This window comes from Passer domesticus, chromosome 4, assembly GCF_036417665.1.
Source record: "Passer domesticus isolate bPasDom1 chromosome 4, bPasDom1.hap1, whole genome shotgun sequence".
NCBI lineage: Eukaryota > Metazoa > Chordata > Aves > Passeriformes > Passeridae > Passer > Passer domesticus.
The window spans coordinates 19641970-19665848 of record NC_087477.1 but is presented as its reverse complement, the minus strand read 5'-3'; the positions used below and the strand labels follow the sequence as shown (position 1 = coordinate 19665848).

General features: G+C 38.9%; 2 long non-coding RNA genes across 3 annotated transcripts; both read right to left on the bottom strand.

The window, feature by feature from the left end:
- Positions 1-4240: 4240 nt before the first annotated feature.
- On the bottom strand, positions 4241-13768 carry LOC135299923 (uncharacterized). The gene is made up of 7 exons (XR_010361761.1): positions 13659-13768; positions 13077-13167; positions 12808-12915; positions 10224-10317; positions 9073-9218; positions 5184-5247; positions 4241-4336 (listed from the first exon to the last, which is right to left on the bottom strand). It is a non-coding gene; the product is annotated as an uncharacterized LOC135299923 (long non-coding RNA).
- A 1645-nt stretch (positions 13769-15413) lies between these two features.
- LOC135299922 (uncharacterized) lies at positions 15414-17630 on the bottom strand. 2 transcript variants are annotated; one of them, XR_010361759.1, is made up of 3 exons: positions 17518-17630; positions 17195-17279; positions 15414-15714 (listed from the first exon to the last, which is right to left on the bottom strand). It is a non-coding gene; the product is annotated as an uncharacterized LOC135299922 (long non-coding RNA). The 2 variants fall into 2 exon arrangements; XR_010361760.1 differs by having other exon boundaries at positions 17378-17614.
- Positions 17631-23879: the final 6249 nt, after the last annotated feature.

Genomic DNA, 23879 nt, shown 5'->3' with positions numbered 1-23879 from the left:
CACAAGTTTAGAAGGGGATAAATTGTTTAAAATATATAAATTCACATAGCAGAGTCACAGAAAGAAGAGCTAATTTGGAACAAAAAAAAAAGACACTCAGAAAAATCAGTACCAGTAATGGAATTGCAGCTCCTTTTATGTGGTGCAAGCCTTCAAAGCTCCTGTACATCCATATCTTTAGAAAAAGCCTAAAATCTCTGAACATTGGAGCAGAAATCTGTGTATGTGTGTGAAATTACATACAGATGATAAAAAAACAGGTAGAGGAAAAGAGGATTGACAAGATGAAAAACAGGCATAAAAAATAAAAAGATCATCCACTAGATTGTTGGTGTTTCCAAATTCATGAATTTCAAGCCAGTTCAAAAAATTATGAAATATGTAATTGCCTAGTCCAAGAGTTGCCTTTTTTTTTTTTTTTTTGTTTTCTTTCATATTAATCCTTTCAGTTAATCTATTTACACACATGACCTGTTAGGACAAATGTAATTGCTGCAAATTGAAAATTCAGATCCTGTGAAAATAAGAAAAATCAGATGCCCATATCCTATTTGTTTTGTTTGAGAATTTTAAATCTGGTGAGCTGAGGGGATTTGCTTTTTCTTAACAGTTATTTGGAGGCACTTTCTTTTAATTTGTTTGGGTTTTTCTAGGTTTGTGGTTTTTTTCTTCTCTCAGCCTCAGACGCAAATGTCTTGCTCCATTCTGCTTGCTGACTGACCCTGTGATCCCTGCATTTGTTTCACTATAAGGAGACACTCATAGAGTCCTGGAGGCAGAAAGCAATTAAAACATCATGATCAAAAGTGTAAACTTTCCAAGCAGTCTCACTGCTGGCTTCTTTATGAAAGAATACTAGAGGTACAATTGGTGTTAGATTATTTAAAAAGAAAAAAAAAAGTTAATAGTCTCAAAGCCTACTCATGAAGAGAACAATTTCAATACCCAAGCTACCAGAGAACAAAGGGTTTAAAATCTTACTCTTACATTTCACATTTAGGCAATCGATAATTTAGTACAGATCTTCTGGATTAGCACACATTTGCACCCAAAGACCCATTCACCTGGAAACACCGACGAAACCAAAACACTTCAGAAATTCAGCCCAGTCAAGTAAAAATTGGCACACAACTTCATGTCAGGAAAAAATTGCAAACTCCAAAGACTTCTAGAACAGGTAAGAGCTACTATATCACAGTAAGAAAGAGATAACAACAATCTTTCCCTTCATGCGTCCATTATCTTTTTTTTGCCTGTTGAGATCATAAAATTTGAAAAATATTTTTTTCAATTTATGCCTGAAAGTCTAGTTCAAATTTCTGCCCTGGCAGGTGGTTGAAGACAGTCCATATGCAAATAAATGGAAAGACAGTTGTCCTACTAGATATCTCACTAGGCTCTGAGCTGATCAATCTCTGCTCTCTCCTGCTACAAGGGAAAACAAGTTTACCAAAAGAACTCACCTCTTATTCCCAGCTGAAACACAAAGCTGCCAACTGTTTTCCCCCCTTACAGACAAGAGCCAGAAGAGCTGAAATCTCTCTTCAACTTTAATCACAAGTTCATATCAGACAGGTCATCAAGAGAACTTGTTCAAACAACAGAAAATTTCTGAAAACTCCAATTTTTTTTTTCCCCACTTTTCAACCGTAACTGCTCAAAATACAAATCACTATTTGATGTATCCACAGCTGCTCTCGAATGCCACAATCAGGCAAATGGTCACTTACAGTAACACCTACTAACTCTTAACAGTCTAGGAAAAAATAGAAGCACTTAAAAGGATGTATTTTACCTAATGTCACTATGCAGGTACCTAGTTCCTCGCAGCACTAAACTGAATTAATAAGCCTATTTCTTGTTAAAGACACTTTACTTAGTTTGAAGACAAATATATTGATGGGCAGATGTATTTTAAAAGTCCAGAAATGAGGTTGCTGTCTGGGGAAAAGAAAGAAAGAAAAGATAGGTTTCAGAATAACACTGATAAATTTCCTAACAATTGATATAGAATTATGGTGGTTAAAGGTGCAACAAGAACAGTTAATCTGGAGGAAAAAAAAAAAAAAAAAAAGGCAGCAAGAGGCTGTGGAAGATGGGGTCAGAGGGAGAAAGGCAGACAAAAATGGGATCCTGTAGGAAGAGCACAAAAAAATAGGAAAAGATAGAAAAAGAAAAGCTCTCAGCAGGAAGCATTACTAGAGGAGGGCAGATGGGAAGAATATAGATGTGGCAAGAGGTCTGCAATGCACATGCTGTTATGTGCCAACTGCAACAGCACCCCAGGGTACTGACATTCAAGATTACTTGGGTTTAGCAAAAGTGAATTAAAACCATCATGCTTGTATTATTTAGGACCTTTTTTCAGCTCCTTTTTGCCTAGCTCCCAAAAGCCCCAATATGGGATAAATGAAATCTTCTGAGGAGTATTTCTCTTCTGAAGGATACTGTCATCTGTTCCTCAGTGGGAATTAGACTTCATCACCAGACCTGCAGGGCATGCTGCAAGGCACTTGTACAGAGCTGGGATTTGATCAAGTTGAGATCAGTACTTGGGAAAACAGCTGCTGATTGGCTGAGTTCTCTCTCTTTCTGTAATTTGTTTCAGGGATAATGAAGACCAGTTTTGTACAAGTTTATCACAGACACTCATCCTGCTGAAACATCTCTGTAGACCTGAACAGGGTATTTTCTTTAAGCTTCAAGCTTCATTGCCGCAATGCTCAAGTCATTTATAAAGCTTCATATGAAAGTACAGAACTACAGCAGACTAAAATGTGAGGATGTAGAGTCCATCAAACCATCAAATTGTTTGGTTTTGTTTTTTTTTTTTTTACCAATGAAATCATCTCCAAGAGACTGAGTCAAGTCTTTGGTGTGACTTACAAGGATAACACATGAAAACTTTGTTAGTTTTAGTAAACCATGAATGTTCAGCAAACCTTTACATTCAAGAGGATCAAATCTGTCATGCTTAGAACAGCAGCTATTACTACATTACTACATCAAAAAAGGATTTAAAAGCAGAAGAGTCATTGGTATCACATGCTGTGCATTGATCACTAGCATCCACTGCAACTTCCTAAAACTTAATGAAAGCAGAAGGGTTTCCAAGGAGAACACCGAGTTTATTCCACCAGCATACAGATTCAAACAAACAAAGATAAAGTACTAGTGTGAGAATGCACAATTAAGGGGTGGCTTGGAAAAGGAAGGCAACAGCTTTCATCCACAGAGAGGTTTTTGAACACATTTGCCCCATTTGTTATTTTTTAAAATGTTTGTTTCATTTATACAAGACCACTGCACTCCAGGCTTAAGAATCTGTAAATTCTGTATGTACACTTTCACAAAAATACCAAAAGTTGGAAGAATTTTTGGTTCTTTTTTCCTTACACACCTTTATAAATCTAAGTATTAGATCAACTCCCATTTAAAATTTTTATTTTGTAGAGAACTATGTCTAGCATAGTCTAACCTCTGGTTAGTTTCAAACCTCAAAGAAACTTATGTGCTTATTCATAGCAGCAACAAGATTTGACAACTGCTTGCTAATTACTTGTCTTACAGAATATTTGACTCAGTTTTCATTTAATTTATACTTGTTTTGGAGATTTAATTTATACTTGTTTTGGAGATTTAATTGGATGACAGATTTTAATTAGGCAAAATGAAAAATTAAGGTTCATGTTTAAACTTCTGTTTCTGGAGATAAAAAAATTATCTTTTCAACAGTTTCTGACTCTTAAAGAGAAGATTGAGCAACCAGCCTAGATAAGACCAAAAAAAAAAAAAAGCAAAGCACTAGCCCAGAAAAAAAACAGGAGGCTTATGTGAAAAATATTAATACCACATTTTTAAATCTTTGCTTCCATCCTGAAAAATAATAAAACAATGCTCTGGTACATAATTTACTACATTTAATAAGGCAATCAGAAGTTTAAGAACATCACAACCTGTCAGTCCCACAAAACATCCCTGGATTCTTCAAGTCAAAAACTTTTGATCTAGTTCATATTTCACCATCACCAATGAGCAGGACACGGTCCACTCTCATGGCTCCCTTGTCCTTCTAGGTTTCATGTTGTTTATTAAAATTGAATGTCTTATTAAGCAGAGACTAAGCAATTAGCTAGAGAAAATATTGAAAATAAGGACAAAGACACTCTTTAATTTATATGTCAAAGCTTTACATAGACAAGTTATAGCTCTTGGGACACTGGTTTTGAAATTTACTTACCATTCCTAAGTCCACATTCACATGTTGCTTGCAAAATCATCTTGGAGAGTATATCTCATTACAGCCTGTGACACAAGTTATGTTCTCCCAGTAAACCTGGGGAAAAGAAAATATACCCCAAAGAACAGGAAAGTAATAAAATCTGACATTAAGAAAAAAATTATCATTAAAAAAAATCTAATAATGGCTCCTAACACTTTTTAATAAAAGATACTCAACTGCAGCATCTTGAGGAACATGACTTGTTTTAATTATTTATTGAGAGTTGATGGTTTGTTTGAAAGAAAATGCAATTATATCCTGACACTTTAATCACTATCAGTTTGTTTTGTTCACCTGATACTGCTAAGAGGAAGGTTACCTTCCTGTGGAAATTCTGACATTTCTGTAATTGGTTTTGCAACCGTTCCAAGAGACTGAATATATTCCTTTTATTAAAATTGTGCAAAAATTTGAGTTATGATATTATTAAGATTGATGGCCAACATCACCAATAACCCAAACATCAAATAGAGCTTTTTCTTTTTTTTCCCCCATTAGACACAAGCCATATATAGGCTTTGGGCATCAAAATTTCCACTGAGACAGAAAAGGCAAATCAAACACTGCTCCTTAACAAACCCATTCAAATCAATCCATTAACCAGAGGAAAAGAAATTAAGGAGAAAATAATTAAAGACTAGCAAATCAAAGGCTCATAGGATGGAAAAAAAACTCTGCTACACCATAATGAAATGGAATTTTGCTAAATTTAGCCATTAGGTTAGAGGTTTGTTTGCCAATTGGTCAAAATCAAGAAAAATAAATTATACTCTCACAAACATTGTACCAAACTTTAGCTAGTTTCAGTATTTAAAGCATTTCAGAATGTTCAGTAAAACATTCAGCAAAATTAAATATCTAGCTTCAAGACAAAGTTAACTGGTTTAGCAGAGATTCTAACCTGGTTTATCCATAATTGAGTAATGAGCCTGTTTACCACCGTTCAAGGAACATTGCACATACAGCTGTAAGAGAGAAAGAGGAGAGGAAAGGAAAACATGGTAAGCAATAGAACCACATAATTGCATTTTTTAGGCTGACTTCAGTACCCAGACAACTGTACTTTCATGTTTTTATTGGCCTGTCCAGGGACTTTAAACACACTAAATTATTCTGCCAAGTGAGAGATGGTTACCAGGTCACTTAGAAGTGACCCGAATGTGTCTTGGCAATGGTTCACAGCACAATTTTCAATGGGACTGATGTTCTGACTTAGTGCATCTAGGAAGGCTTACCCAGCTCCTGACCAGCGTGCAGGAAGCTCAGGAGAGGATCTCTTCCATGCTTTTTGAAGAGAAAAAAAAAAGCTTTCAGGGTCAAGTGAAGCAGATGAAGTGCTATGACACTTAAGAACAGACACATTTCCTTTCCCCCTCAGAGTTCCACCACACCTTTGTACAGTTCAACCAAACATTAAACCACCAAACCCTTATCTGTGCCAGACCCATATTATGTAGCCTTAAAGGCTTACCCAGCTTAACCAACAGAGAAAAAAGGAATCACAAGCTGCAGGAAATTGAATGGATCAGGTGTTCAAACAAAGCCTAGCTTCCTAAAAGCAGGCAGAGTGTGAAGAGTCAACAGGTATGTCAAATATAGCTAAATGGAGAGTTATTTTAAGTTCTCTTTGTGGGATTGGGAGATAAGCAAGGAAAATGTAAATTTGTGAATCTGTCAATGACAGAGCCTCTCTAAACAATCCAAACTGTATGAACATTCAAAGTGATTTAAAAATCACTTAACTAACATTAAAGTAGCAATAGGTATTTTGAAGAGAAAGATATACTTTTTAAATTATTCTCCATGGTGGACAAGCACCTCACTTTGTGCCCTCAAAGCTTTCCAAGTGCCACAGTTAGTAAATGATGCTGAGAACCCTGGCCTTTATTGCACAGGGAAAAAAACTAACAAAGAGCTGAGCATGTGCAGAATACAAGATCAGTCATGAAATTAGACAACACCCTACAAGAATCCATCAAAAGTTACTGAAACAGACCTTGCAAAGTAAATAAATACAAATCTACTGTCTCTTGTTTTGGAAAAAAGACCATCCTCAGATTGCCATGTAAACTTCTCAAACTACTTTTTCTCTGGGTCACTTATGAATCAGAGGAATCTTTGCTTGCAGTCTCTATACTGTGTCAGTCTCCTGGGAGGAAAAAAATTCAAAATAAAACAAAGCAAAGAAACAAAAATAACAATTGAAAAAAAAAAAACCACCAGAAATCCTGTACAAAAAAAAAAGAAAAAAAACCAAAAAAACCCAACACAAATAAAAGAAAAGAAAACAAAAATCACTATACAGTAAGGGAAGTAACTCCTTTAAGCAAGAACTGGCACCTTTTTCAATATTAAATGTACAGTCTACCTAACTTTGGAAGTTAATCTCCCTTAATAGTCAAGAGAGTGTGTGTGGTTTCCCATAAGGACACAATGCACCAATATACCCTTATGTCCACCATCCTACACCGCATTAGCTTGCAAAGAAATTGCTCAGCTAAATTACAGCATTCCACTCATTTTCTTGTCCTCATGCTGTGAGAGATGAAACAACATTTTGCTGCAGCCAAAAAAAGGACTACTGAATAAAAGAATGAAAGGTGTTGGTTCCCTGTCTGCTGTTATCTACGATTTGGAGTTGCTCTGGTTGATCTGTTGTTCTGTTCAGAACTGGGAGAGGGGCAGGGCCGAAGACAGGACCAAAAAGAATGAAGAGGGGAGGGGAGGGGACAGAGAGTAGGTGGTTGGGAAAGAATGTAAGTTCCTGAATATCCGTCCAGTGGGAAATGGGACAGGGACCGTCCCCAGCTGGAAAAGGGTATAAAATGCTGACATTTTGTTGTAGAGTGTCTGTGTTCAGCTCAGGGAGGAGAGACACGCACCAGGCTCTGCTGACTTGTCATAAGAAAACAATTTTCTTTTGCTTCAAAGACTTTGTCCCCACTCAATTGCATCAAAAGCTGTGTTTATTTCTAACAGTGCAATCAAGGTTTTTCTTAGCACCTGCATACATACATTCTAAACATGCACAACTGATAAAGTTCATCAGTTGTAAAGTTATTCTTAAAGCTAACTTAGCCTAGGGGTACACAGCTTTCCACTGAAGTTTCACCCTTCCTCCTTGAGAAAAAAAAGGCAAAAATCCTCCTTAGCAGAAATCGTAGCCACGCCTTGTGCTGAAAAACATTATTTGAAATACACTTCATGACTTCATGGAAATCACAGGGAAGGGGGAGCAGGAAAACAAAATATGATTTTTTTCATCCTACTTATTTTCACATAAACCACATGCCATCTGATTTATCTAAATATCTTATAAGGTTTGATATAGCTTCACTTTTCATTCTCACTTTTAGTTTTTAAAGAAAACTTTATAAGGCACTTTATTGGTGCTCTTATTAAACCATTGCTTTCCAGGTGCATGTCATCTGCTGCCATTGCTTTCAGGATTTCCAGGCCACCGGTTCCTGATATGAGACAGTGATCTCAGATGCACAGAGCAGTAAAACAAAATATCCTGACAATGCAAAGACAGGCTTTTTCTAAGTTTAATATTGTTATGGTACTCTTTCAAGTGTTAACTACTACATCCAATTGCAATAAATATTGATATGTATCTGTTCACCTGATTTAGATGAAAGATTCTCATGAAAGCTTATTTCCTCTGTTTGCTAATGCACCAGAACATGAGAACCATTTGTTTATTCCCAGCTGCACAGTGTGAAATATCTAGGTCATTCACCTGCATGCTATTCCTTAATTACATAGCTCATGATCCTCCCCTGGAAAGAATACATTCCAGTATAATCTAAAAAGTACAGTACATAAATAATATACATTGATGAACTGCAACGGAAAGGTTATCTAGTCTGTGATAGAAACTTTAATTTAAAACAGAGATCAGAATAACAGGTAGACACATGGATGTCTGCTAAAGGAGGAAAAGCCACACAGCTCTCTGTTTACACGTGTAATTTTCATCTCAAGAATCTCATATCATAATATGAAGTAGGACATTAATTTATGAGTTCCACCAATGACTTTTTATACTCATTATCTTCTAATACTAAATAACACAGATCAACATAATGATGACATTAAATGATCAAGTGGTTACTGAATACAGAGTGTAGCAACTGTACAAAATGGGGAATGTACAGAAAATGTACAAAATGTTCAATAGTTGCACTCGACCACCCTTGTGGGTGCCTTCCAACTTAGAATATTCTGTGGTTCTGTGTGAAAAAGCAAACTGACAAGCAAGTATTTATTTGTATGGCTATCAATATTTTAAATGCCTACTATACCACCACCAATGTCTATTAACTGCTCTGTTCCAAAGACACAAAAAAGCTCAGAGCAGAAAAATTCCCCACTCAACTCTTTTGCATAATTTTGGCTTTTTAAAATGACAGCACTCACATAGTGAAGCTATGATATCATAAGTAGAGAAATAATCAAGATGCCAACCACTGCCAGAAATGGAACACAGAGTCTTAAATCCAACCATAAATCTCTTAAAATTTAAGTTTGTTCCTCAACTATATGATCCAAAGCCATTTCTGTAACACTACTGGTTCAGTTTAAAGTCAAAGAAGGATAAGACCTTATTTTCTAGATGTACTTCAAAGTTAGCCCAAGCTGATGGAAGCTTGAGAGATCAGTACTTCTTTTCCTTATTTAATCAGTATGATGATAATTTCAGTCTGTCATGTTTAACAGATTATTTTACTGCAGTTGTTGAACACTTTTTTAATATATATTCTTCTAGATAAAGATTTTTTTTTTACCTTCCCCAGAAATCAGATTCAACTTCTCCAGAATTCAAAAGACCATGTGCGTTTTCACATTGAATTTGCCTTTTTGATGCACTTCTATTATTCTGTAAGAAGCATCTGGGACAGCTTCAGGCAACCTTCCAAAATAATGGCATTCCCTATGGCAGAAAAAAATTCCAGAAAACAAAAATCAATTCTCCTGTTTTGGTCATTTAGTTTTTCTTGTATTTAAGAGAGAAAATAACCAACAGTATTTCTGTAGCCAGCTGTCTGATTTGCTGGCACTGTGTGCCTCCAAGCCAAAAGCCACAACAATAGCCCTCTTCTTAGCCTAATCACCTTATGTTGATAAAGGCCTTCAAAGTATTGTTCCTTTAAAAGACAATGTGCACAACATAGCCTGGGAATTGCTACTACAAGCCTTAGTCTTTAAGAATATCTTGAATTCCAAACTCTGTGATATACTGAATAAAGGATAACTACCATTAGGCTTCTAGTACACAAAGAAAAGAACATGCAGGTTTGGAATCCAACGTGGTATTTTACAGTGAACACGTCATCCAGAGCTCAGAAAATCTAGGAAGCAGGACATGAGCCCAGGTCTTCCTACTTGCAAATAAGCAAATCCTTACACCTAGTCAAGTCTTCTCCTATCTTGAGGCATTCTTTAGTTAAAACAGTCAATTCTGCACTTTGATTGTATTTTTTTACCTTGCTGAATGTCTCACCCACAGTATATAAGCATTTCAGCTAGACTGAATTGCTTCAGTCTAGCAATGTTATAATTGCTAGACTGAAGACCACCTAGGTATTAATAACCCCTATTATCACCATTTCCTTAACTCTGTAAAATAATGTCATATTAAAAGAATCTACCACATAACTTGCTTTTTCTTTTTAAAGTAATAATGATCCTGATGCCTTACATTTAAAAGGAATTTGCACAAAATCAGTTCACAATTTTAAGTTAGACGTGCATATTTATTATTACAGTGACATTCTACAGACAGATTCAAGAGAATTTTACTGAGAGTAATAATCCCAAGAAGGGCAAGCAATTCACAGACACTAGATTTTTCCACTGTGAGAATTATTATATAGAGGTTATAGCTGTGACAGATACAGCTACATTCTGTGGCCAAGGATACATGTTCAGAACCTACCAGACAGTCGTGAATGAGGAGCTACACTGGACACACCCTTGTAGCAACTCCTGCGCTTGGAAACATCCTCAAGGCATAATTCTGCCTTTAGTACCTTTAGGAAAGAGACATTAGGAAGAAGCTGCTTATAGGTGAAAGACTACTGTTTTTTCTGAGCTAGTTTCCCAGTGGTGTTTGGGAGAGGGAGGGAAGAGGAGAAAAAAGAGGGGGAACTGCATCAGAAGATGGAACTTTGCACTGCCCACAAGAAACCCAAAATAGTGAATATACAGGAATCACAGACAGGAAGGTTGGAGGTTCCCCTAATACAATGCCAACCAGATTCCCATTTTGATTGAAAGCTGCAAAAATTTATTTCTCTTTATTGACTTTTGTCAAGACCTCAATAGACAGTGAAATTTCATTCCCCTCCTCAAGTTTCACACTTAGTTGTAATAAATGTTTTCCTACATCAAAAAACTAGTAAAGTAATACAATGCTAGTCAGCTATGTTTTTCAAAGTATGCTTCTAACAGTTACTGAAGTAGTATTTATGCCATTGGCATAGCTGTGTCCTTTACTAGAGGCAGCTGCATATATTACCATCTATTAATGCAAGAAGTTTCCATGTTTATGATATTTTGTGCAAGACATTTCATAGTTATGGAATGCAATCAGTAGACTTCTTTCCTTAAAAGGCTTTTTAAAAATTGTATATGCCTCAGAAGAAATTACACTGTATCTTGTCACAGATTTATGCAACATTTTGGTAGCAACCACTTAATATCCCTAAAAATACACTTCCCTTAATATCCATGAGCAAAATATGAAAGTTAAAAATTTTAGTACCAAAGAAAAAAATTTAGTATTTCAACTATGGAGATAAAAAAGAACTTCCATCAGATTCCTAAAGTATCATTTTGAACACGATAAAAGTGTAAAATCTTGAATGGATTACTTCTATCACTGCTTCCCCTATTCTCAGTGGATTTATAAAGGGCTTTTCTTTTCAGGCTTGAACTACATACTTAATGTGGAGTCACATTTATCAGAATTCTGGTGTGCAACCTTCAGCTATCCAGTTGTACCAGTTCGTTTATCAGTCTCGCCCTCCTGCTGAACCCAAGCAAGCCCACCTGTTCAGAACTATCTGTAGGGCACAGGAAATCAAACATCAGGTCATGAGTGAATCCTCTTTCTTTGGAAAAATCTCAAAGTAAAAAGGTTTCAAGTGTTACCTTACTTGGCTTGAGGAGGGCAGCAGCTGATCTGGAGAATGTTTTCTTCAGCAGCAGGTACAAATCAGCTGCATTTTACTTTCCCCTTTTCAAAATTCTTTCCTCCACGTGTCACATCACTCACAGACTTACCAAGGCGTGGCTGACCAAGCTCACCCTTCCCATCAATCCCATTAGAGATCTACAAGTAACAGGCTAATGTTCATCTGCCCAAAATAGGAAGATAACTGAAAGGGATTTCAGAACCTGAAACAACTAAAAGGTCTTGCACCATGGTAGTGGGCTGCTTCAGGATACCATCCATGAGAAGTGCAGAGCCCAGAGCATTATCTAGAAGGCAGGGGGAGCCAGCTGAAAATAAACTCTTAAATACAGGTCAGCCTCAAGCAACCAACTTGAAAGTCATGGTAAGCACCTAATCAAGCCAGAAATTGCTTCCCTGGTGTCAGCTCAGATGGAAAAAGATCATCGCCCCAAATAACTAGTTGGAGGTGTATTTCTGCACAATGACAACTTTAAAGCAATACACATATAGAACAGCATGAGTCCAAAAATTCTGCCTTGTAGGATTTCTCAGAGGACTCTGACTAGACTAGGAAAAAATTCTATCCATAAAATTATGTTTACCACATGAAATGGAGTATGAGATACTTCGTACATTCTCTAGATACTGAAAAGACTATTGGAAACAACTTCGTGGAAGAAGCAAAAGTAAACCAGTTGCAGAGAAGGAGCATTTACACATGAAACATTAACACATTAAAGACACTTGGAGCTCTGGAAATGTCTGAATCCAAAATGAAACACTTCTGAAAGAAAAGTAATAGTGTTCAATGTATACTGTAACAGTTTAAAAAGCAATACATTGCTAATCTACATAAGAAAAGGAGTAGAATAAAGTGAAAGATTGCATAAAGTCATCATAGAAATCAAATTTGTATTCAAGTGGTATATTGTGTTCACTCCAAGGATCTTCATTTTCAAAAGGAACAGGTGATAGCTGATTATTTCAGAGACAAGCAAAAGATGTGATCAGATGTACTTAGTCTCTATATCCGAGTGACAGGACAGGGAATAACTTCTTAAAGAATTATAATAAACCGACTTAAAATATAAATTGTTTAATTCCTACAAACCTTTTCTTGAAAAAGAGGCCCAGTCAGACAATTTTTTTTTAAAAAAAGAAAATTCAAAACTCCTCTTTATCTTCCTTTCTTCCCTTAATATGGCAGTTAGTCTGCGAAAGTCATTGTTACAAGGTTACGACCTAAATAGCAACTGCAGAATACATAAATGCTTAAAGTTAATTTTTGCAATCAGTTAGCAGTAATGACAAACAGGAGCCAAACAGTAACTTGTGAGCTCACCCTTGCCAGCTCCGGAGTCTAGGAAGAGAGCTTCTTCATTCTGTCTTTTGGAGGGATGTTTTTGAAATCCTCTTTTCCTCTTTCATTTTAGCTTTTCTCTCTCATCACCTTTTTAAGCCATATGTGGAGAGAATATATTTTAATATTCAAGTTTCAGTTAAGAAGCCCAAAGATGACAAAGGAGGTTTTCAGGTTTACTGTTGTCCCAAGCATTTTTTAACATCTATACATATATACACACACATTGGACTTATTGATTGCAGACTTACTTTCATTATTAGATTTCCTAGGGTGGAAGCAGGATGTCTTCTTTCAAGACAGAAATTTTTTTTCCACACAGTTATAATTTTACAGTGGGTACTGCATATAAAGGAGATGATTTTATATAACATACGTACCACAAACACACTCTTTACTGCACGTATTTCTTTCCCCCCAGGATAATGTCTTTAAGCCTCTCTAAACTTACTTAACTATCCCTGGATAGAAGCCATTCTGTTACAACACTGAATCCAGAAAACACAGCAACAAAGCTAATTTTTTTTTTAAGTAAGAGAGAATGGATTGTACTTTCACTAAAGAAAAGTCTTTATTTATACCTGTTCTGGTGTTTAATTTTGAACCCATCTTCCCTCTCCTCTTCAGAGGACCATGTTTCTTTCATGTCATTACAATGTATTGCCAAATTATCCAACTTTATTTTTTTCAGTTCAACCGGTTTTTCAGTTGAAAGTGATTATCTGCTTTTCCCTTTAGTTTGCTTTTTTTTTCTTTTCCTGGAAGGCTATTTTTTCCCCTAGTTGGCATAAGAAATTAGTCTACATTTTCAACTGGGAATTATCTCTACTTACCAGAGAAGACAGAGTGTCCAACCTATAAGGAACATTATATGAATAAAGTTAAATAGAATAAAGCCATACAATATGGAGCATAAGGTTTTAAAGCAGAAATATAGCTTAATATATTGCTTCATGTCAAAAGTAACAAAGGTATTTTAGTTACTAAGAACTATGAGAGGAAACAAAATAAGCCCAACTAAATTTAAGTCTCAAATTCTGATTAAAAACTGAACAGATATTCTAGCTGCTTTTAATGTTAGTGTTAATAAAGAATAATACTCCATTCTTAAGAAAAAAAAAATTTTAGAAATAGTCAGGAGTTACCCTACCACTTTTTAAACTAGCTACAGTCATAAACTATGATTTTGGTCTAGTTTAATTTTGAGGGATTCCTAAAGGAGCTCAGTGGGATAGTAATCTAAAATACTACATGATCTTCAAGGTCCCTTCCAACCCAGGCCATTCTATAAGACTGTGAGGTGGCTTTGTGAGAAGGCAAGGAGTCGTGGTTTAACTAAAGTCTGGTTTTCAGTTGGGGCACAGAGGGGTGGTTCCCTGTAGGCACTCACTGGAGGCAATCACCTGGTTAGTTTTGAAGAGCCGACCAGTTGGCTAAGTTTAAAGATTGACACCTGGTTAAATAACTTTAAAAAAATTTAAAAATAATTTAAAAATCTGAACACACCCCTGTGGAAAAGCACATTCAAAAATGAAGAAAGGATGGGAAAAGCTCTCATGGCTTCTAGTTTTTTGAAGAGGCCGGGGCAGCCCCCACGCTGCCTGGCTGAAATTTTCAGCCCCTGGAGGGGTGGTGAGTGAGCTGCTGAGCCCCTCACCAGGGAGCCTGCTGGGGTCTGTCCTGGCGGGAGGCTGGGGCTCCTTCTCAGCAGGGCTGGGCCCCTTTCCCAGCGGAGCCTGGGAATGGCCCCATGGGTGGCACTGGGAGCGGCCCAAAGCTGAGAGAGATCAGGGCAGGAGCGACCCCGAAGGCACAAGAGGCCAGGGCCAGGAGTGGCCATGTGGCCGCCACCATCCTTGACCAGGAGCAGCCACATGGTCGGGCGGTCGGGATCGGAGTGGCCAGGGCAGCACTGTGCGGCCACAGCTGCCACAGTATGATTCAATTTACTTTGTCTGCTGGCTATGCTGTGGACTAAAGGACAAAAGCAGTGGCAGCAGTTTTTTCTTTATTTTCCTTGCACCCCGCATGAAGGAAAAATGCAGGGTGACACCCACAGCCAGCGTGGCTTGTGCAGTGCCGGCGGAGACCACGTGGTCAGCAGCCAAACACAGCAATTCCTCAATTGCCAAGCTTGAACAAGATCAACCTTTTCAACGGTGCAGAACTCAATAAAAACTGCTTCAACTGATAAACCTTGAGAACAAATGAAATTACAAACACTAATTCTCTCCCGAATCGGGAAAAGGAAGTGGTGAAGACATGTAGAGGCAACAACTTGGGGCTCTAAGGTCAGTGAAGAAGGAGTAAAAATTCTAGATAGGAGGAGACTGAGGAGATACCTTAGTCTTAGGCTGAAATTCTTTTTATAAGGTTATAGAGAAGATATAATTGATATATGAGACTCTTTTTTCTGCTGTAACTCATAGAAATGCATTGGGAGAATGTTGAGTTCTAACCCAACTGTGAGCTAAAGCACCAGTATTGAAGCAAGTAGATGTTGCTTTAATCCAGTGAGAAACTTGAACAGAGAAAGACGAGAAACTTGGCTCCAGGAATAGTAATAGAAAAACCTCTGTTCTCAGAGATAGATGAAGAGAACTTTTTTATTTTATGCTAGAACAACTCATCCCTGAAACAGCACCCCAATAACTGGCATGGCCCATGAAAGCAGCTGTGGGAAGGGTGCAAAGCATGAGGACTTTCCATGCTGCGAATAGATTTTCCTTTCCTGGGTGGCTGATGTACTGTGACATTTAAGGCCATGAGAAAACTGTTTCTTATGGGAATGTCTCCATCGCATAGCAAGAGGGACTCCTCTCCTGAAGTAGACTGAAGGCTGTGGTAAACTGACTGAAAGTCCCAAGTTCTGTCTCCTTACGTTGTCAGCTGAAAAAAAAGAGAAGGTGTGGGGCAAGAAGTGTTCTGAAGGTTTATTCTGTTTTTTTTTTTCCTTATCGTTTTTTCCTGTTAATAAAGTTTTCTTTTTACCCTTTAATGTTTGTGCCTGTTTTACCTTCCTTCTCCTAATTCATATCTCACAGCAGAAAAATGAGTAAATATATTCTAGCAAGTGCACTGGCGTTTACGCAATACTAGACCCGCTACATAATTGGTGTGGAAATCGAACAATTAGCGAATCAAAACCTCTACACAAGGCAGTAAAAAACTTTAGTCATTTTTCACAATTAAAAAACTACTTGTACTGTGAAAAGCATCACATTGGTGAACCTGAAATTGAAGGCCAGTATGTATTTGAACACACAGTTTCATGTTTACGTAGAGTAGGCAATTCTACATTTTGGAGCATGAGCCTGAGATCACTGTTTAATGGCACTGGGTCTTACTCACTTTCACTACATTTTATTTAATAGGACAGAGTTCACTTGTTTAGGAGGCAGTTCGTATTTCCTCTATTTTTTTCTATATCCTTCTCAAAGATTGACTTAGACACAGATTATTGTCTAAAAATAACTCTTCTCAAAATCCCAAAGCCCAGGCTTTTCACTGCAAAATACTGTTTACAAAATATTTCTGGCACTCTGAAAGAATTAGATATTCTAATTTAAATTTTATGACACAGAAGCCAGAGGCAACATTAAATTTTTTAGGTCTAGAAGGGACATCCAAATGCCATCACAAATTCTAATCGTATGCTGCTGGGACATCTAATCTTCTATATGTAAGTATCTTTTGGCAAGGAGAAAATCCTTTGAGTAAACATCACAACCTTCTTTTTGCATCTGGCATTTCCAAATGGAGGGTCACTTTTCAGCTCCTCTCACTTTCTGTCTTACTTTTAACCAAGTTAGATGGAAAATGTAGGTACAATGTAGAATTAGTCTCCTGACTGGCTAAGAGAAGACAGAGAACAAAAAACTGCCCTACCCAAAGATCTCCAATCTCTGAGCGACCTACATTCAAATTTTTAACCGGACAGGAAAATTTCAATACCAGCTATATCTTAAGAGTTGCCTCCATGTCTTGGTTCAGATAAGCATTTCAGCAAGTGCTTAATGCCAGCCTTGTCTCTGAAAAGCTGTATTTCTGCATATTTGTTAAATGTTCAGACTTAAAAAGCAGCACACTCTTCCACACTTCCATCATTGGCTAGTCATCTAGCAAAACAAATTTTGATTTCAACACACACATTAATGCTTTCAATTAGATTAGGAACATGAGTATCACCAAGAAATCAATGGGTAGGTGCAGCTTGACCTGTCAGCTCAGATACAGGTTTTGGCTAGGGAATTTTCCTTGCAGGTAATAGGTGAAATAGCAAAAACAACAAGAGGAACACAACTCATCAGTCAGGTCAAGGACCACCTTTTCAGTGCAACTGTTAATAAGCCACTTCTGGATTTCTTACCTTTTATTAAAGTGATTCTTCACTGCCATTCAGCTATTATCACCTTAATAAGAGAATCCACTTTGTCTCTCATTGCTGGTTTAAACTGAAAGAGATCAAATTAACCCTGTTTTATTTTTTCAACTCAACTTATCTACCCCACAGACAAATGTTTCATTCTGCAACATCAAAGATAATATTGACCAAAAAATTTTCTTCACTGTCCTGAAGTCAATTCTTCATAGATTTAAATTTAATACAAGTTAAACATTTTTTTTAAAAAACACTTTTCTAGAAACCAATTAATAATTATAGGAAAAAGAATAATAATAACAAGAACCAGCCCTCTGAGAATATCCACCAATCTCCACTGAATTAATTCTTATGCTAGGGCCCCCAGACACGGATGCAGTGCTCCAGGTGAGGCCTCACAAAAATGGACTAGAGGGTCACAATCACCTCCCTGGACCTGCTGCTCTTCACTCCTTTCCACACAGCCCACACATGGCTGGCTTTCTGGGCTGGCAGCACAGGGACTGTCTCAGTGGGCAGAAGGCCTCACTCACAAGAGCTGGGACAAATCCTTACACTCAAAGAAGGACAAGGACACCCAGCCTTGTGCCCAGCAGGGGCCCGGCTCTCCCAGCAGTGTGGGCATCCTGTGGCAGCAGAGACAACCCGTGAGCTGCCCAGTGCCTCTCCTGTCTTGGGGGGTCCCATAGAGGACTGCTGCATCGTGCACACTGGACGAACCCTTCATATTTTATTAAAAAATGAAGGTAAGTGAGAAAAAACTAATGACTCTCTACTTAAGAGATCTCAAGGTCTTTTACAATAACTTCCAGGAGACAACTCAAAACTAATAAGACTAATATTAATAATTCCTTTAACTAAAACAAAGTTGGGTATAATCATTGTTGAGCAAATAAAACTTTACCAGGACGCACCCCATGGCGGGTTCCATCTTGTATCCTGCCTCAGGGTAGTCCGAGGGGCGAGAAGGAGGACACAGGAGGCCGGAAGGACGGTAGCTCATCCACGTTAGATGGGTCCCTCCCATATCCCACTCTCAGGGTCCAAGGGTCATGGGTTGAAAAGTAACTTAAACTGTCCATATACTCCCTCTACTACTGTTGATCCCCCTTCTGCCTGCCCACCTCCAGCAGGGATCCCGAATTCACTGCCCACAGCCCTCCTTGCTACCCACAGTTTCTTCTGCCACCCACAACTCGGTGCTCACAGCTTTCTCCAGAAAGAGGTGTGGCCAGCTTTCCCGCTGATCCGATCCCAACAGGCCCTTCATATGAGGGTCCCTGTTCAGGCACCACTTGTTGCATCACATGCCCCGGACAAACCCTCGTTGCCAGTGGCAGGCGCAACCCTGGGTCCGGATCGGCCAGGAGCATGGCAATAAACAAAAAAGAGATGGGTACAGCTGGAGTGCTTGGAAACCAAGGTTTAATAAAGGAAAACAAAAGGCGTGCTAACAATAAATGCGCAACTAAAACGTAAGAGGTAAATTGTAGGGAGCTACTCCAAGAGACCACGAAATGAGGCAAACACAAACTTACGTAGAGGGCAGGAAAACAATGAACAAAGAAGCAGAAACCATACCTTATACAGAACACAAGACTAACAAATGAGAAAGCAAAGTTCATAACATAACCTTCTATGGAATAGCTTAATCTGAATCCATCATTCCTTTCCTCTCACCCTAACTTGTGGGGAATGCCCGGAGCCCATGGTGTACTCTTCCAGGGCATATCCCTGGTAGGCTCATGGGCCCCCATAAAGCTGGCAGCTGCTGCTGTTCCAGCTGGAGCCACTGAGGAGGTGGAGGAGCCCCCAGAGCCTCTGGCTCCCGAGATGGAAAAGGCACCAGGTTCTCCTGCTCACAGTGAGGAGCTGCCACTGGCAGGAACAGAGAGCCCAGTCCCTGCCCCACACAGCCCCTCAGGCAGCAGCCCAGCTCTGCCAGACTCAGAGGAGCACATCAGCTCTGAGGTGGTGCTCGAGGCTGGGCTTGAGGTCCAGGCATCTGACCAGCAGCCAGAGGAACAGGGGGACCTGGAGCAAAGCATGGCTGCAGAAACGGAAGCAGCAGCTCCAGAGCAAAGGGAAGAGAGCCCGAGCTCTGCCCCACACAGTCCCCCCAGCCCCTCACCCAGCTCACTGGGAGCCCAGGCACTCAGGGATCAGCAGGAGGAGGCAGTCCTGGCAGAGGAAAAGAGCGAGGAGGGGGCCCTGGCTGGGGATCTTGAGCATTCTCTCTGCACAGATGAGGAGCACACAGAGCTGCCCCAAGGGGAAATCAATGAATACCAAGAAGGGTCCCAAGGGGAAATCTGTACTGAGGAGGAGCTTTCCCAAGCAGAAGCCAGTAGGTCCCCGAAAGAGTCTCAGGGGAAAGACAACAGTGAGCAGGAACTGCCCCAGGCAGAATCTGGTAGGTACCAGGAAGGGTCCAAAGGGGAAGCTTCCAGTGAGCAGGACCTGTCCCTAGAAGAAGCCAGTACCTACCAGGGAGGATCCCAAGAGGAAGCCAGCACTGAGCCAGAGGTGATGTCGGGAGCTGACTTCTTGGTAGAAGAATATTCTTGGAAGAATGCAGCGAGCATGAGCTGCCCCACGAAGATGTCAGCAGCTGCCAAGAAGTATCAGATTGGGAAGAGTCCATTGGCCAAGAGCTTTCTCAAGAGGAAGATTCCATTGGCCAGAGGGAATAGTGAGAGAACGTCTGTGGTCCAGACTCATTGCTGAGGCCTTGCAGCAGATGCAAAGGGATGCAACAGATCCAGAGGCTGCTGCAAGAGACTGTGTAGATGGTCTAGTGCTGGCTAAGAACCAGTGCACTTACTAGAATATATTTAGTCATTTTCCTGCTGTGAGATAAGTGCTAGGAGAAGAAGGGCAAAACAAGCATAAACTTTTAAAGGGTATAAAGAAAACTTTATTAATGGAATTAAGAGGAAAATGAATCTTCAAAACAGTTTTCCTCCCCCCACACCTTCTTTTCTTTCTCACTGACAACGTTAAGAAGACAAAACTTGGGACTTTCAGACAGTTTATCACTTCTAGAATAGTGTTTCTCCAGTCCACTTAAGGAGAGGAGTCTCTCATGTCATTCTATGAAGACTTCTCCACAAGAAACAGTTCTCTCATGGTTTCAACGTCACAGTCCTGGCCGCAGGAGGGGAGGGGATGCTCCGCGGGGCCGGTCTGGCTCGACCTGTTTAAATGCTGGAGTCAAGAGAGACTTTTCAAGGTTTTCCTTCATTTTTCACTGTGCTTTTCCGCAGGGGAGTCCTTAACTCTTTCCAGCGGTCTAACCAGGCGCCAATCCCCACCCTCAGCCCCTTCCAAGCCAGCCCCTTCACCGGCTCCAGCCACTCCCCGCAGGGAAGCACCCTCTCCCCCGCCCTCCACTGAACAACCGGGCTGTCATTAGGCCACGACAGACTGTGTCAAGCTTGTCCCCTCCAGGAGAGGTACCTGGGCATTCCCAGCCAAGTGTGTACCAACCCACGGAGCTCCATGTTTGCAGGGAACCCTCCGCACCAAGATCTGATGGAGAGCATCCACAGGATGCCATTGGGATCCCCAGAGTAGTCAGGTTTTCTGCTACATCTGTCTCTGTCACCTTCTTTTTCTCATCCCACCTCTTCTCTATTTCTATTTCTTTCTCTGTCTTTCTCTGTCTCTTTCTCATTTCATGTTAAATAACACCCGTGCTGTTTACTTTGGCATACGGTCTCATTTGCATCTTAATTCGGACAGAGACATCATTCTATAAATTTTCATAAGACCTTAACACCAATGCTAAAATGCTCGTAAGTATTTATTTCAATTAGGGTAGGAATTAAGCATGTATCTTGATTAGTTTGGTGAGGCTCCAACAATAGTTACTACTCTAATGTACTCCCTTCAACATAAAAACCCACCTAAATGCAGGTTGTTAACACTTTGGAACCCAATATCTCAGCATGCTATGCTTTTCTCAAATTCTCATGTCATAATGCCACATGATTATGAGCTAATTTAATTTTATTTCCATTTAAAAAATCTATTTACAGATTTTTGATTGAAGAAGAATTTCAAAACTGAGTTCACATATTCCCAAACACTCATCTCTTCACCTAAGTTCTTGGAAGTGATGTGTTCAAACACCTGAAAAGTTTTCTAGTGAATTTCATAACAGGAGAATTTTAAAGGCCAAGAGAATACAGATTTGCCTAGATGTAAGCCAGCAGCAACCAGCCCCTAGTTTGGTTTTGTCTAGACAAGAGTAAATATACACACAGTCACTCAGGATTTAAGAGAAATAGACAACTGAGAGCCTTGTAAACACTGAACATAAATATTTGAATTTGGATGTTTGAAACAGGATGTTCTCCAATCACACAGGATGCAGATGAGAAGCTATTACATAGCTATAGAGATGTGTCTTGGACAACTTTCCTAGCACTGTGGGAATTTAAAAGATTTCCCCTTTCCTCAGCAATTTTATGTTTTTTGGACAATAAATATAAAATAATTAGTATGTTCTTCTTCTAGGAGTAATACAAGAAAAAACTTGCCTGTGTTTAAATTCTATGAAAATTAATACATGCTATAACTCTATTTTATTTGTACAATTTTATAGAGTCCTTCCTATGGAAAAATTACTTGGTGGATATCTGTCTTGTGGTTGGCCTCAAATTTATTTCAGAATGGTTCCTTTTGTGTTCTAGCAATTCAAGCTGGAGTCACAAGGTGCTTCTTCAACTTCATTCCAGCCAAGTGCCTCAGGGTTTTGTTCAGCACCAGTTATACTAGACTTGCTGGGTGCTTCATGGTCAAAAACATTTTCCAGGGAAGTCCAGGGACTTCATATCCAAACTCTTGGGTGATTTCTAGCATTACCTGTTTAGGTGCGCAAGGAATTTTAAGGTCTCAAAAGGAAAAATGGATCCATATCTGAGACAGACAACTTTGCCAGATCTCTCCACATCTACATCAGCGCCCAGGTTGTCAGGCCAGCTTTTTCTGCCTCATCAGTGAAGCCAATCACATTGTGCACTCCTGCAGACTGTACTTGCTCTAATATCTCAACCCAAAGTAGGATCTTTCCTCAACTGAATGCTGCTGGAAATCCCTGTCCTCCCTTTGATGTCTTTAGCTTCCAAAGAGTTCCTCCAATTCAGACCTCTAGAAAACTTTTCAATTAAACTAAACATTGAAATGTGGGAATTAGAGAGATTTCATATTCAGTCCTGAATATGAGGAATGAACCATTTCTGAAATCTGTCACTAAGTAATTTAGGCACAAAATTAATTAATGTAATGCGACACTTGATATTGATCTGCATGGTTCATAAATGACCTATAATTTATGCTAACTATGAATCAATAACTTTTATCCTTTCACTTTCTGTCTTTGAAGGGCTTGAACGGCTCCAACGGTTTTTGCTCACATCAAACGTCAAAACAAATAGTGATTTACCAAACTCTGGAGGCTCTTTTTTTCTCTTTGAGTCTTTTCTGTTCTTTTTGTTCTCTATACATAAAAACAACATCAATAATTTCTATATAGTACAAATAAACCATCTCTTATTTTCTTCCTTAGTATGCTCCTTCTCTCCATATAAAAAACTTAATTTTTACTTGTCTTTCTAGCATATGTACATACATATATATGGATGACATTTTAAACATTAGTTTGAAGTTATATGTAGTAGCTAATATTAATGTATTTATTACTGTATACCCTCAACTGTGTATTAAAAAAATTCTGTATGTATACAATATTCCATCCATCAATTTAGACCCTAATTTATTACAACTGCCCTTCAATACCTAGTGCTCTGAATTTACACCAGTTCTACAATTTTGCCAGCCCCCCAAAACATCTTTGTATTTCCTTTGGTCCTAACTCTATTTAAGGAATGTGTGCAACTTAAACTTGTAGGTTTTCTGAGTTATCACTCAGTATATGTAATAAAGCATCTTAAAAATGCAAAATTAAAAGAAATTGGAAAAAATTAAAAAATTTAAAAAAACAACCCACAACTACATGCCTGCATCATCTGGTTTTGTCCTCAGAATGATGAATTACAGTCTTCAAATTTCATGCTGAGTCAGAGAACATATTTTGAACTACTACAGTGTTCTCTTTTTATGTCCTAGTGCAGTGAATTTCATCAGCATTACTCTCTCAGGCAGTTGGCTATGTTTGTGTTAAATGTGTAGGAGAAGTTGCATGTAAATAAGTACCTGATTCACTTTGATTCAAAAAGACTGCAGGAGAGTCGTGGCTCCCAGAAAGCAGGCTCAGGGTTTACATGCTTGGAGGCACAGGTTCTCCAAGCACTGAAGGACCTCAGAGCTACCCTTCACAACACAGTGCAAAGACAAACTGGAAGCACCAAAACAAGACAGGATGCAAACAAAAAGCTGAGCTCCACTTTGATCAAGAGCATCCAAAGCACCAGACTTTGTCACCAGATTCTCCCCCCAGAAGGAATTACCAGGAACAGACTTGATTTTCTCTAATAATGCCATAGTATCTCCAAGAGCTGAAAACCATATTTGCTTTCAAACACATTCCTTATCCACATTTCCACACGTTGTGAAAGAGAGCTAAAGTTTCTAAAGCCAAATTTACTCTGAAGACACTTGCACAACTCCAGCTCTCAAACAATCCAAGATGTAATTGCAAACTGAAGGC